General features: G+C 40.5%; 1 protein-coding gene across 2 annotated transcripts in view; it reads right to left on the reverse strand.

The window, feature by feature from the left end:
* BBOX1 (gamma-butyrobetaine hydroxylase 1) overlaps positions 1–10,220 on the reverse strand; it is a 54,006-nt gene extending 43,786 nt beyond the window's left edge. For both annotated transcript variants that reach the window (XM_089521332.1, XM_089521331.1), the window contains exon 1: positions 10,150–10,220. The gene's annotated coding sequence lies outside the window, so the exon portion shown is untranslated. The remainder of the gene's footprint in view (positions 1–10,149) is intronic.
* Between the last annotated feature and the right edge of the window lie 964 nt (positions 10,221–11,184).

Genomic DNA, 11,184 nt, shown 5'->3' on the forward strand with positions numbered 1-11,184 from the left:
ATTGAATGATGGATATTTTTATTACTGTACTGTATTGTTTAATGTGGGGGGGATTTCTTTCTATTGGATTTTGTAGTTTCGGTATGTTTTTATTACTGTTGTAAACCGCTGTCATCATGGGAATAGCGGTATACAAATAAAGATTCATTCATTCATTCATTCATAATTGAGAGAAAAAAAGAAGTTGGCAGTACAGTTGACCCTTCCCTTATGTGGGCGCACTGTAAAACTTTTCTTAGGTGTAAGTATACTTCCCCAGATGCATGGAGTGAACCAGACTAACATCGCCGTGTCATTGAATTCTAGCAGCATGTGGTATCACATCTTGCAAATCTGACTCCTTGGGAATTCTGTTCAGCCCTTGGCTGCTTTACCCATTCATTGTACTATGAATCTGTAGACATTTAACTGCTATCTTAAAAATGAAAGACTTCTGTTTATTCAGCATGCTTTGGTAACGATATCTCACCACACTATTGGAACAGGCTCTCCTTTCCAGACCGCATGAAATATAGCAAAAAATGCCAACCCAAATACTGATCACAATAAGCAAGCATGGCATAGTGGTCTGAGTGTTGAGTACAACTGTGGAGACCAGGGTTCCCAAATTGGCCATGAAACCCACTGGGTGATCTTGGGCAAGTCACATGCTCTTAGCTTTAGGGGAAGGCAAGGGTAAACCTCTTCTAAACAAATCTGCAGGGAAAAAAACATGATAGGCTCGTCTGAGGGTCACTATCAGTTGGAAAAAATTTGAAGGCACACACAAAAAAACCCAACAACAGTAATAAAATAAATATATGGACAAGAAATAAAATGTGTAGAAAATAATTCTGCACTGAACACCCACCCTGAATATGTGCATGTGCTCACATGTGCATGCATACACAAAGCCACTTTCATATACAAACACCTCCACTCAAACATATCCAGAGGAAGAAACATGCAAGTATGCCCTCCCTTGAACTCTTGACAACTCCTGCTGCTTGCCTTAGACATGTTAGGCAGTTAGGGGATTTAAGATGGACAAGAAGTGTATAAATGAAATAGCTGAACAGTTTAGTAAGTTGTGCCTTCTCCATGCTGCTCTTTCTTATCACCTTCTTTCACAGTGGCTAATGCTGGTGGCTGGAGCAAGATAAGCCAACTAGACACTTCTGCATTGCCCTGTTTGCGACATGGAGACCTAGGCTCAGTGGTGGTCTGAAGTTCTGCTCATATTTACCTGGCCCAGAATACACGTCTATCTGCTTCTTAGGGTCTTTACAGACTGGCCTGAAAGGCTGGCCTGAGGGCAGAGTCGGGACACGGCGTCCTGACGATGCATGCCTAACTCTGCCCCAGGGTGCCCTAATGCTGCACGCTGCTCCAGATGGCGCACGGCGTCATGGCATATCTTTGGCACTGCGTCCAGTGCTGCCGCAGCTATGGTGCCCTTTTGAAGGCACAAAAAGGAGTTGCTTTTTGCAGTTCCTTTTTGTGCCCTCAGAAGGCCGGCTTGGGGCCGCGGTATGAGGTTGCTTCAGCCCTGCTCTGGTTCAAAAAGGGGAGGTTGCAGGCTCCCCTCAGACTCCATTAACCAAAAGAGCAACAATTTATGTTTTTTTAAAAAATTAATTGAACAGGACAAGCTTGAAACATGGCTCATCCAGTGGCTTTCCAGGTACCAACTGTCCTGCTGTTGGTCACTCCTGGAAGAGCACATATTTATGATGCTAGTTTAAAGTTTAGATAGTGAGGGTGGGAATTATGTAGTTTTCCAAATGTTGTTGGAATGCAGCCCTCAGCATTCCTTACTAATGTCTGTTCTGGCTAGGGCTCCTGGGGCCTGCGATCCAACATCTGAAAAGCTGCATGGTTCCCACCCCTGGTTTATAGAAAGGACAATTTTTTCCTTGAAAAATTATTAGGTTGAACTTTATAGCATCCACTGATTCCAGTTAGCTGGGGTGGACAGAAGCTTTCATTTATTATTATTATTATTGGTTTTTTGTGGGTTTTTCAGGCTATGTGGCCATGTTCTAGAAAATTTTCTTTCTGACGTTTCGCCAGCATCTGTGGCTGGCATCTTCAGAGAATGCTTTGCCTGGAAAAAGTGGGTCTATATATACTGTGTGAGCCTGGGAATGCAGGAGTGATTTGCATGTGTATTGTTCTGTGCTGATGGATGGCCTCAGGCTGGGAGGCTAATGCAAAAGAGGATTAATGTCATTATCTGCTGGGAAAGGCCCTGATTCTGAATGGTTTCCCATTTGCATTTGCTGAGTCCTTATTTTGCTTCCTCAGGACTGGTAGCCAAATTTTGTTCACTTTAAGGGTTTCCTCTTTCCGGTTGAAACCACTACCATGTCAGGATGCACAGGGAAGCCATTGAAATCCACAAATATCTGGATAATTTCAAGTTTTTTATGGATCAAGGCATAGCCTAAAATCCACAGGGCCATCTGAACAGCAGCACACATTCCAAACATACTTAGGATCTGCATGTGCCTCTCTAAGGATGCAGCTATGAGGACATTACCCCTCAGTGTAAGAATTCTGCCCTCCAATGAAATTATCCTTTAGTTCCTGAATTTCAAGCATTGCAGAGCATGAGACACTGAAATTTGTTCACATACCTCACCTCCCCATCCTAACACTCACTTCCCTCTATCGTGGGGCACAAAGGAAGGGAGGGAAGTTAGTGTCAGTGTGGGGTAGGCAGCTGGGGTGTTTCTGCAGCAGAGATGGTCCAGCCTCAACCATGGTCCTTTTGCAAGGCAACTAGGTAGGGCCAGGGAGATGTGATGTCCTGTATTGCTTTTTGTATGTACAGTCGCCCATCCTAACTCACGGATCTGGGTTCCACGCACTCAAATATCTGCTGAGGGCAACCTCTGCTATTTCCAATGGTGGGGGGGGGAGCGCCCCATTCAAGCCTATGAGGCTTGAATATGTGCGAGCCTCTGAAAATGGAGGGCCAACTGTATTTTTTAAAATACTCTATTTTTTCAATACTGTATTTGAGTGTTTTTATTATAATTTTTGATTATTCGGAATCCATGGATACAGATTCCATAGACAGGAAGGGTCCAATGTAATGGGACTTGAGCATCCAGAGATTTTGTTATTCATGGCAGGTCCTGGATCCAAATCCCAGTGGATACCAAGGGCCCACTGCATGAGGTAGCTGCGGATGTTGCTTTCCATTACCAATATTTTAAAATGTCTTATTTCCAGCCCTTTGTATTGGTCAGAGATTCCTGGACTAGGAATACAACAATTTTCAATGTCTATATTGAAGATATATGAAGGTAAAAGCATCTTTGTACAGAGACCGACATTTTTCCAACTATGAAAACAAACATATGAAATCCAGATTTCTGGGCCACAGTTCTATTATGTCTTTCCCTGAAATTGGATGGAGTGAGTTTCCAGTAACATCAATGGAAAAACATCAATGGAAAAACATCAGTTTATTCCAGCTGAAGAATTTGTTCATTATGTGACAGAAATCATAATCTACAACAATGACATTTCACACTACATTTTTATCAAGCTAGACATTCTTAAAATATTTAATAATGTGTGGATGGTTTAGTTGGAAACAGAAAACATTAACCTCTTACACTCTGTAATAGTTAATTTGAAATTGAAAATGGAAAAATGAATACATAAAATTAACTCCTTGAAAGTACAAGAAAGTAATTTATGTACCACCCACCTTCATTCACTATTTCAGTCAAAGCAAATGCTTAGAACAAAGTAAATCCACCCCAAACATGAAAATTGGTTTTGAAACTCACTAATTAGTTTCAAATAAATCATCATTGTTAATTCTCTTTATGTCTAATCCTTTTTTATGTTGTTATTCAGATACAGCAGTAAGGGTTTCTCCTGATACTTAATAGGAGCAAGGACTGTGTTGGAAAATATAAGGTGACGAAAGGACCCCTGCACATCATGGCCTCTGTTTTGTTTTTTAACCAGGGCTCTGTCTCTGTTATTTGTACTTTAAAAATGAAAACACAATTCCAATTATCCCATTTAGCATCAGGTAACAGGCATCAAGTTCCATCTGATCTTGGAAGCTAAGCACTTGGTTACCTTCTAAATTAGTACTTGGATGGGAAACCACCAATGAATACCAGCCTATATTTCAAAGGAAGGAAGAGGCAAAACTGGCAACTTAGAGGTTGCAATAAGTCAACAGGCAACTTGAAGGCGTGCACGCATGCACGCACGCACACAGATATATATCTATACACAAAGTGTGGTTTTCTGTCTAAGAGACTCATGCAGCCTTGTGTTCATTTGTCAAAAATGAGATAAGCATAAATTAACCCAGGGTTTTTTCAGATATTGTAGACAAGTGTAAAATGCAACTGACTCACATTTACATATATCACATTCCAGTGTAAAATGCAAATGAAAATTCCTATATTATCTTCTCCTGGTTGCAAGAGCGTTAGCAACACATTTTGGTAGGGGCATGAAGGAGAGATTTCCCAGTGGCTAGCCCCAGGCTGCAGGGAGCAGTCTTTCCAAGTGGTGCTAACTCGGCTCCCTTCTTTGTGAACAAGACCTTTTTATTCAAATGGTTGTTTGGGAATAAGCTTCCAATGGGGACCTAATGCACCTTTAAAAATAGCTGTAGCTTTTCACTTCTTTCAACCCATTATAATTATCAGAGCTTATTCAATTTAATATCAATTGAATGAAAATCCTTGCTAGTTCAGTTCAAGAAGTTTTGCTTTTGGGGTATATAAAAAAAGACTGAATACCATCATTGCAATATTTCTGATAATGTAGAAATGCTAGCATAACTAAACGATCACATAACTGAACATAACATAGGTCTTTATGTTTTTAGCAATACTTTTAAAAAAGTGAATCTTGTGAGATACCTTAAGCCTCAGTTTGGAACAGGATTTAATATGAAATAATTTAAAAAATACATTCATGATGCCACGATGCATGAAACATCCCAATATGTGGAACTCTTGCATCTCTATGTAGTGGAGAGGCATAATCCTTTTCATGAAATTTCTAAACCACCCTCAAGCATAAGCAGCTCAGTCCCTAGGACTTATGTGTGCACTCTTCCTGGAATGATGGGACTTAAAGGGAGGTTCAATAGCAGATCTGAAAAATGAAAAGTTTCTTGCTGTACTATTGTTTCATTCTGCTCTTTACACATGTAAAAGTGTGCATTAATAACATTGTCTGGTTTGATCAGGAAAATGAGATACAGCTGACTGACTGTAATGTCTTCATTACATTTTGGCGTCATGATGAAATAGCTCTTGAATATCTACTCATTCCCACTATTCCACTGTGTCACTTACTACCAAAAACAGAAAATATGAATAATATATTGTGGTTTGAAAGGGCTAACAGTTGTCAGTCCCATGGCAAATCTAGTTTTAACATAAGCCAGTTTGAATATTTTTATTTGCCAGCAGCTGAGGTCACTCTTAGCTAAAACTGTCTAATTTCAGATTATGAACACTTTTATAAGCCTGAGTTGGCATTATTTCCCCAATTTTTTTCTGAACCATATCTCCAACTTCACAATTTTGTGGTTAAATCAAATTGCTAGGATATACCCATTGAATTAAATGTGGAATAACGTAAGTCAGCACTTATGTCAAACCCACTGATTTCATAAACCAGCCCCTAGTTGGCACTATCAATTGGGTTGCACTATTATATTAACAAGATGGAGCATATCCAGAGAAGGGTGGCCAAGATGACCAAGGTCTGGAAATGAAGCCTAATGAGGAATAACTTTGGGAGTTGGTCATGAGGTGACATGATAGTATGTCTCCCTATACAATCCGCCCCGCACTCTTAGAACAAGTGGGAAGAATTTGTTGGAGATACCAGCATCCAAACATGTTTCTACTTCCCTAAAGGCATTCAGTATAGCTGCCCCTAGACTTTGGAATGGACTCCCAGAGGAGACCCGCCTTGTTACATCCTTAGAAACCTTCAAGAAGGCAGTAAAGACAGAGCTCTTTCGCTACGCTTATCCTCCTGACCTCCTATAAAGACCACTAGCATGGAACAAGACCAGCTGACCCTGTGATTGATTGATGTTAATGTTTTTATGTTCTTGTTTTTATTCTTTTAACTGTGGTTTTTAATGATGCAGTAACTAATGCTGCAATATTGTAATTGTAATTTTAACCTTGCTGTGATCCCGCTTCGATCCATCGGGAGAGGCGGGAAGATAGAAATAAAAATTATTATTATTATTATTGCTATCTTCAAATATCTTAAGGGATGTAGGAGATGGAACAAGCTTGTTTTCTGCTGCTCCAGACACCAGAACACAAACCAATGGATTCAAGCTTCAAGAAAAGAGATTCAATCTAAACATTGGGAAGAGCTGTTGATAGTGTGGAACAGACTGTCTCAGAGGGTGGTGGAGTCTTCAGCTCTGAAGGTCTTTAATCAGAGTTTGGACTGATTATTTTAGGAGTTCTTGGGTTGTGTATTCCTGCATGGCAGGGATTTGGACTGTAAGGCCCTTGTGGTCCCTTTACTTCCTGGGTCACCTTTGACCGCATAGTTATTTGCATTTGTTTATCCCAATGGAACCTATACTGCTAGTATGCAAATATTTTTAGAATTAATCAGTCAGAAAGTTGAGACCAATTATAAAAAATATTGCATTTACTGGCTGCCATAGAAAAATGTACCTTAAAAACAAAATAAAGAATAAAATTATGAGGCAAAGGGGGGGAAAGAGACAGCCAGGACACTAGAATGTGATCATTAAAGGAGTGGGAGTTCATAATATATGAGGTGAGATTTTAAATGTCTTATTTAAATGTGCTTTAAATATTCCTCCTGCAGTGGTTATAAATTTTGTTAAAGACTCAATATTTTACAAGGCGATACTTGGCAGGCTTGCACTATTATAGTATTTCATGCTCTTACTAGATTAGTACCATACTGACCTGGAAGACCACCTATGCATCAACTGTGTAGAAACAGCCCAGACTGAATGCACTGTGGAATAGTATTTTAAAAGAGATCAGAGGAAGGTCCATTCTATAAAAGGTACTGGTAATTTTATGGCCAGCAACACTGCAGTTAACTGCATATAAACCCTAACTGCATTAGGCAATTGCTGATGGGATGAGAAAATAAAATGTACTTGTCTTACACAATCAGTAATTACTTTTGAATCCTCTTTGTAGCCATTTGTACCAACCAGAGTAATTATTCATTTTTATTTGCATGAAGTTAAAAATGTCATGGTCTCATCCCTATGGAATCCTGGGTTTTTTGTTTATTATAAGAGTTCTCCAGCTGAGAATTTTTTAAAAAAAGATCCTCCTTAAATTGGAAATCCCAAGATTCCATAGGATGCTGTCAGGGCAATTGAAGTGGAATCAGCACTATAATTATCAAGTGTGAAGAAGCACTAAGTGAAAGTTTTCATTTTCATTTGGGAATAAGACCTTCAAAGTAAGGGCAATTCCAGTTTTGGGGACTTTTTTTTTTTTGGTGCAACATTCCTATCTCATTCATTCTCAACACTATCTTAAATTTGAACCCTCCCTCGCCCAATTCTCCTATCGTTGCTTTTGACTCTTTTCTTTCCATACAAACAAGCAAAAAACAATCTGTTAAGGGAAAAAGATGGAAGAGCTGTCTGAATTTACTCAAAGTTTATTTGGCTCATATTTTAAAACAGATTTCAGTCACTTCACTAAATAATCTACAATCCCATCAACATCTTAAACAGAGTTAAATACAATCTCTAAGATATTTATTCTGGAGGAGCTACACTGACTTCACCAAAATCCTTATGGGGTAAAAGGATTTGTGCATCACTTTCTCAAATCTGTAGAGAGTTCACCTTATACAACCTCTTGTCCTGAGAAGACTCTGAAGACAGAGTTTACAAGAAATCCTTTCACACTAAAATGTAACTCACAATAAACACATTCCATGCATTTCATTACGATAAATGAGGTATGTTTGCATAAGCCCCTACGATTCCATGGTGGCTGGAAATTTTTTTTACGACATGACACTAGCGACCTCTTTCTAATACTGTCCAATCATACCATATTTTTGCCCAATTTGATGCCAGAAACAGCTCTGTAAGCTAGTACTCTTTTATAATTGATGGCTCTTCTCTAGCACATGCTTTGGACTAGAAGGCCAACGCTATGATTCTGTGTTTTTTTCCAATTAGCCAAGTTAGAGAGCCTGTGCCTTCCCAGGATAGATGCCAAATTCAGTGCTTCAATGTGCTGGAAGAAAGAACATAAATAAATAAGATACCGAGGAAATACAGAATCATAGATTCTCTTTCAACTCTATGAATCTATGGTATTTCCAATTAGACAAGTTTGAGATTCTGTGCCTTCCCAGGTTAGATGCTAAATCCAAAGCCTCACTGTGCTGGAAGAAAGACAGAATAGAAATTAAATAAGATACTGAGGAAATATAGAATCTAAGGTCCAAACCACAATGCAGAAATAATCAAGTTTGAGACCGCTTTAACTGCCCTGCCTCAGTGGTAGGAAATAATGGGAATTGTAGTTTATTGTGGCATCAGAGCTCTCTGACAGAGAAGGCTAAATCTCTTGCAAACCTACAGTTCCCGGAATTCCCTAGCATTGAGCCACGGCAGGTAAAGTGGTCTCAGAATGGAATAGTTCTGCAGTGTGGACCTATGGTACAGAATCTATGATTCTGTTTTCATCAGTATCTTATTTATTTATGTTCTTTCTTCTAGCACAGTGAAGCACTGAATTTGACATCTATACTGGGAAGGCACAGGCTCAACTTGGGAAATTGGAAACAAAACACAGAATCATAGTGTTGGAAGAGACTCCAAAGGCCACAAGTTTGAGTGGGGGAACATGGTCACCATTTCCACATGGATATTCAGGTAGTTTGTGAATCCTATCCTGATCCTGTCTTATGCTAAATTCCACTTCTGAAACATTACAGAGGCAAGTATATCTCAAGCCTCTCATTGTCCGTACATGTATCTTCAAGTCACCTGTGGGCTTATGGCAACCCCATGAATTTCATAGGATTTTCTTAGGCAAGGAATACTCAGAGGTGGTTTTGCCAGTTCCTTCATCTGAAATATAACTATATTCAAACCACCTTTGATATGGAGAGAAAGAAGCTGTAGTATAAGCTTTGGTAGACTTAAACACACTGCAGAAATAATCCACTTTGAGACCGCTTTAACTGTTCTGCTCAATGCTAGGGAATTCTGGGAACCATAGTTTTGTGAGACATTTATTATTATTATTATTATTATTATTAGAGTATTTATACCCTGCTCGTCTCTGTCAGAGAGCTCTGGTGCCACAATAAACCACAATTGCCATGATTCCCTAGCAATGAGCCAAGGCAGTTAAAGCAGTCTCAAACTGGATTATTTCTGCAGTGTGAACTGGACCCTAGTCTACTTCCTCAGATGAATGAAGGAGAGGAAGTCTAAGTTTATCCTAGAATTCCTTCCTTCCTTTCTCAAAGGTGCTACAAGGCCCCTTTCATACTGAAATCCCAGCGTAACAGGGCTATGTGTCGTTGAAAGCTACTTCTATAGTTACACCCACCCACCAGGAAGTTGCACACCATCCATTACAATTCCCAGAATGCCTTGCTGAGTGGTGGGGGACTCTGAGAGGCCTTTTCCAAAAAAAGAAAGAAAAAGCCACTTCTTCCCAGCTCAGCCTTAGTCCAGACTCACTTTTAGGGCTAGAAAAACCATTTAAAGTGAGCAGGAGGGAGGGAACCTTTAGCTCTATGGACACTTTATCCTATCAACCCCACTCAGGGTGGCCAATGGGAATTGTAGTGCACAACACACTACATAAATAATCCAGTTTCAGAGCGCTTTAACTCTTTTCTGGCTCAAGGCTATGGAATTCTGGGAGTTGGAGTTTGTTGTGGGCCATAGCCTTGAGCCAGAAAAGAGTTAAAGCGCTCTGAAACTGGATTATTTCTCTAGGGTGGATGCAGCCAGGATTATGGGGCGGGGGGAGCCGGAGAGGAGTAACCCCCCCCCTCCATCCAAAGTCCCTCCAGGTTTCAATAGCCCTCCATGAAGCCCAGTTTCCCGCCCGCCCGGAGAGGTATAAAAGGGGGAGCAGAGGCCTGGCAAACACAGAGCCGCCTTACCTGCCAGTCTCTGGAACTATCAGGAAGGGCGAGGAAGAGAGGCCCGGGCGGGCGCAGGAAACAACCCCAGGAGGAGAAGGAAGGGGAGGGGGAGTGAAGGTCAGGCTCCAAGGCTCTGGAGGAGGAGGAGGAGGAGGAGGAGGGCTCTGAGCAGCAGGGACTGGGTGGCTTCTGTGTATAATGTGCATTGCCCCATAGGCATTTGTGGGGTTTGCTGTGTGCCTTCAGGTCCTTATGGCAACTCTTTTAAAGTGGCTAGGTTTGTTCAAAGGAGGTTTGCCATGGCCTTCCCCAGAGGCTGAGAGAGTGTGACCTGGTCTCTTCCTTCCAGGACATGTCCTCCATTTCAGTCCAGTTTCCAAAATTGTCCACCATTTTAAGCATAAGAAGCATGAGTTTATATTTCTATATGTGAGGTGCTTTTTTGTTTTTGTTTTTTTAGCTTTTATGTGTTGTAATAGTAAGAAAATTGATTATGGTTTTGGTTATTTGTTGTTAAGAAAGTTTAGCAGTGGCAGCAACACAGCGACAGCCGTGTACCCCACAAAAGTTTGGTAAAAAATCTACTGGGTCTGAGCTTCTGGTAAATAAACAGGATACACTGGAAAAGGAAAACTTACTTTATGGGAAGTGGCCTCTTCACAAACAACACTGGCCAAATGACCTTAGAGAAAGCACTCAGGGGTAGCTGCGTTGGCCATTTAACAAAATACAAATAGAAATCCATCAGTGATACCTTTATGGCCAACTGAAATGCACAATATACTTGCTACAAGCAAGCATGGAACTTCCAAAGCTTGAACAAGTATATTGGGCATTTCGGTTGGCCAGTAAAGAAATGACCATAGAGATACACATCATTGTTACTGCTAGAAGACTCCCCGCTTCTCAAGGAAAAACATAGATCTACAAAACAAGCATTGATGCCAATACTCCAACAGTAATGTACCCCATTTTCTTCAATGTCCTACATTTTGCAGTGCCTTGGCCTCCTCTATGGGCCCGTACAGACAGGCCAAAATAAAGCTGCTTCGA

This window comes from Sceloporus occidentalis, unplaced genomic scaffold, assembly GCF_023333645.1.
Source record: "Sceloporus occidentalis isolate IW3139 unplaced genomic scaffold, rSceOcc1.0.p SCAF_4, whole genome shotgun sequence".
Lineage (NCBI taxonomy): Eukaryota > Metazoa > Chordata > Lepidosauria > Squamata > Phrynosomatidae > Sceloporus > Sceloporus occidentalis.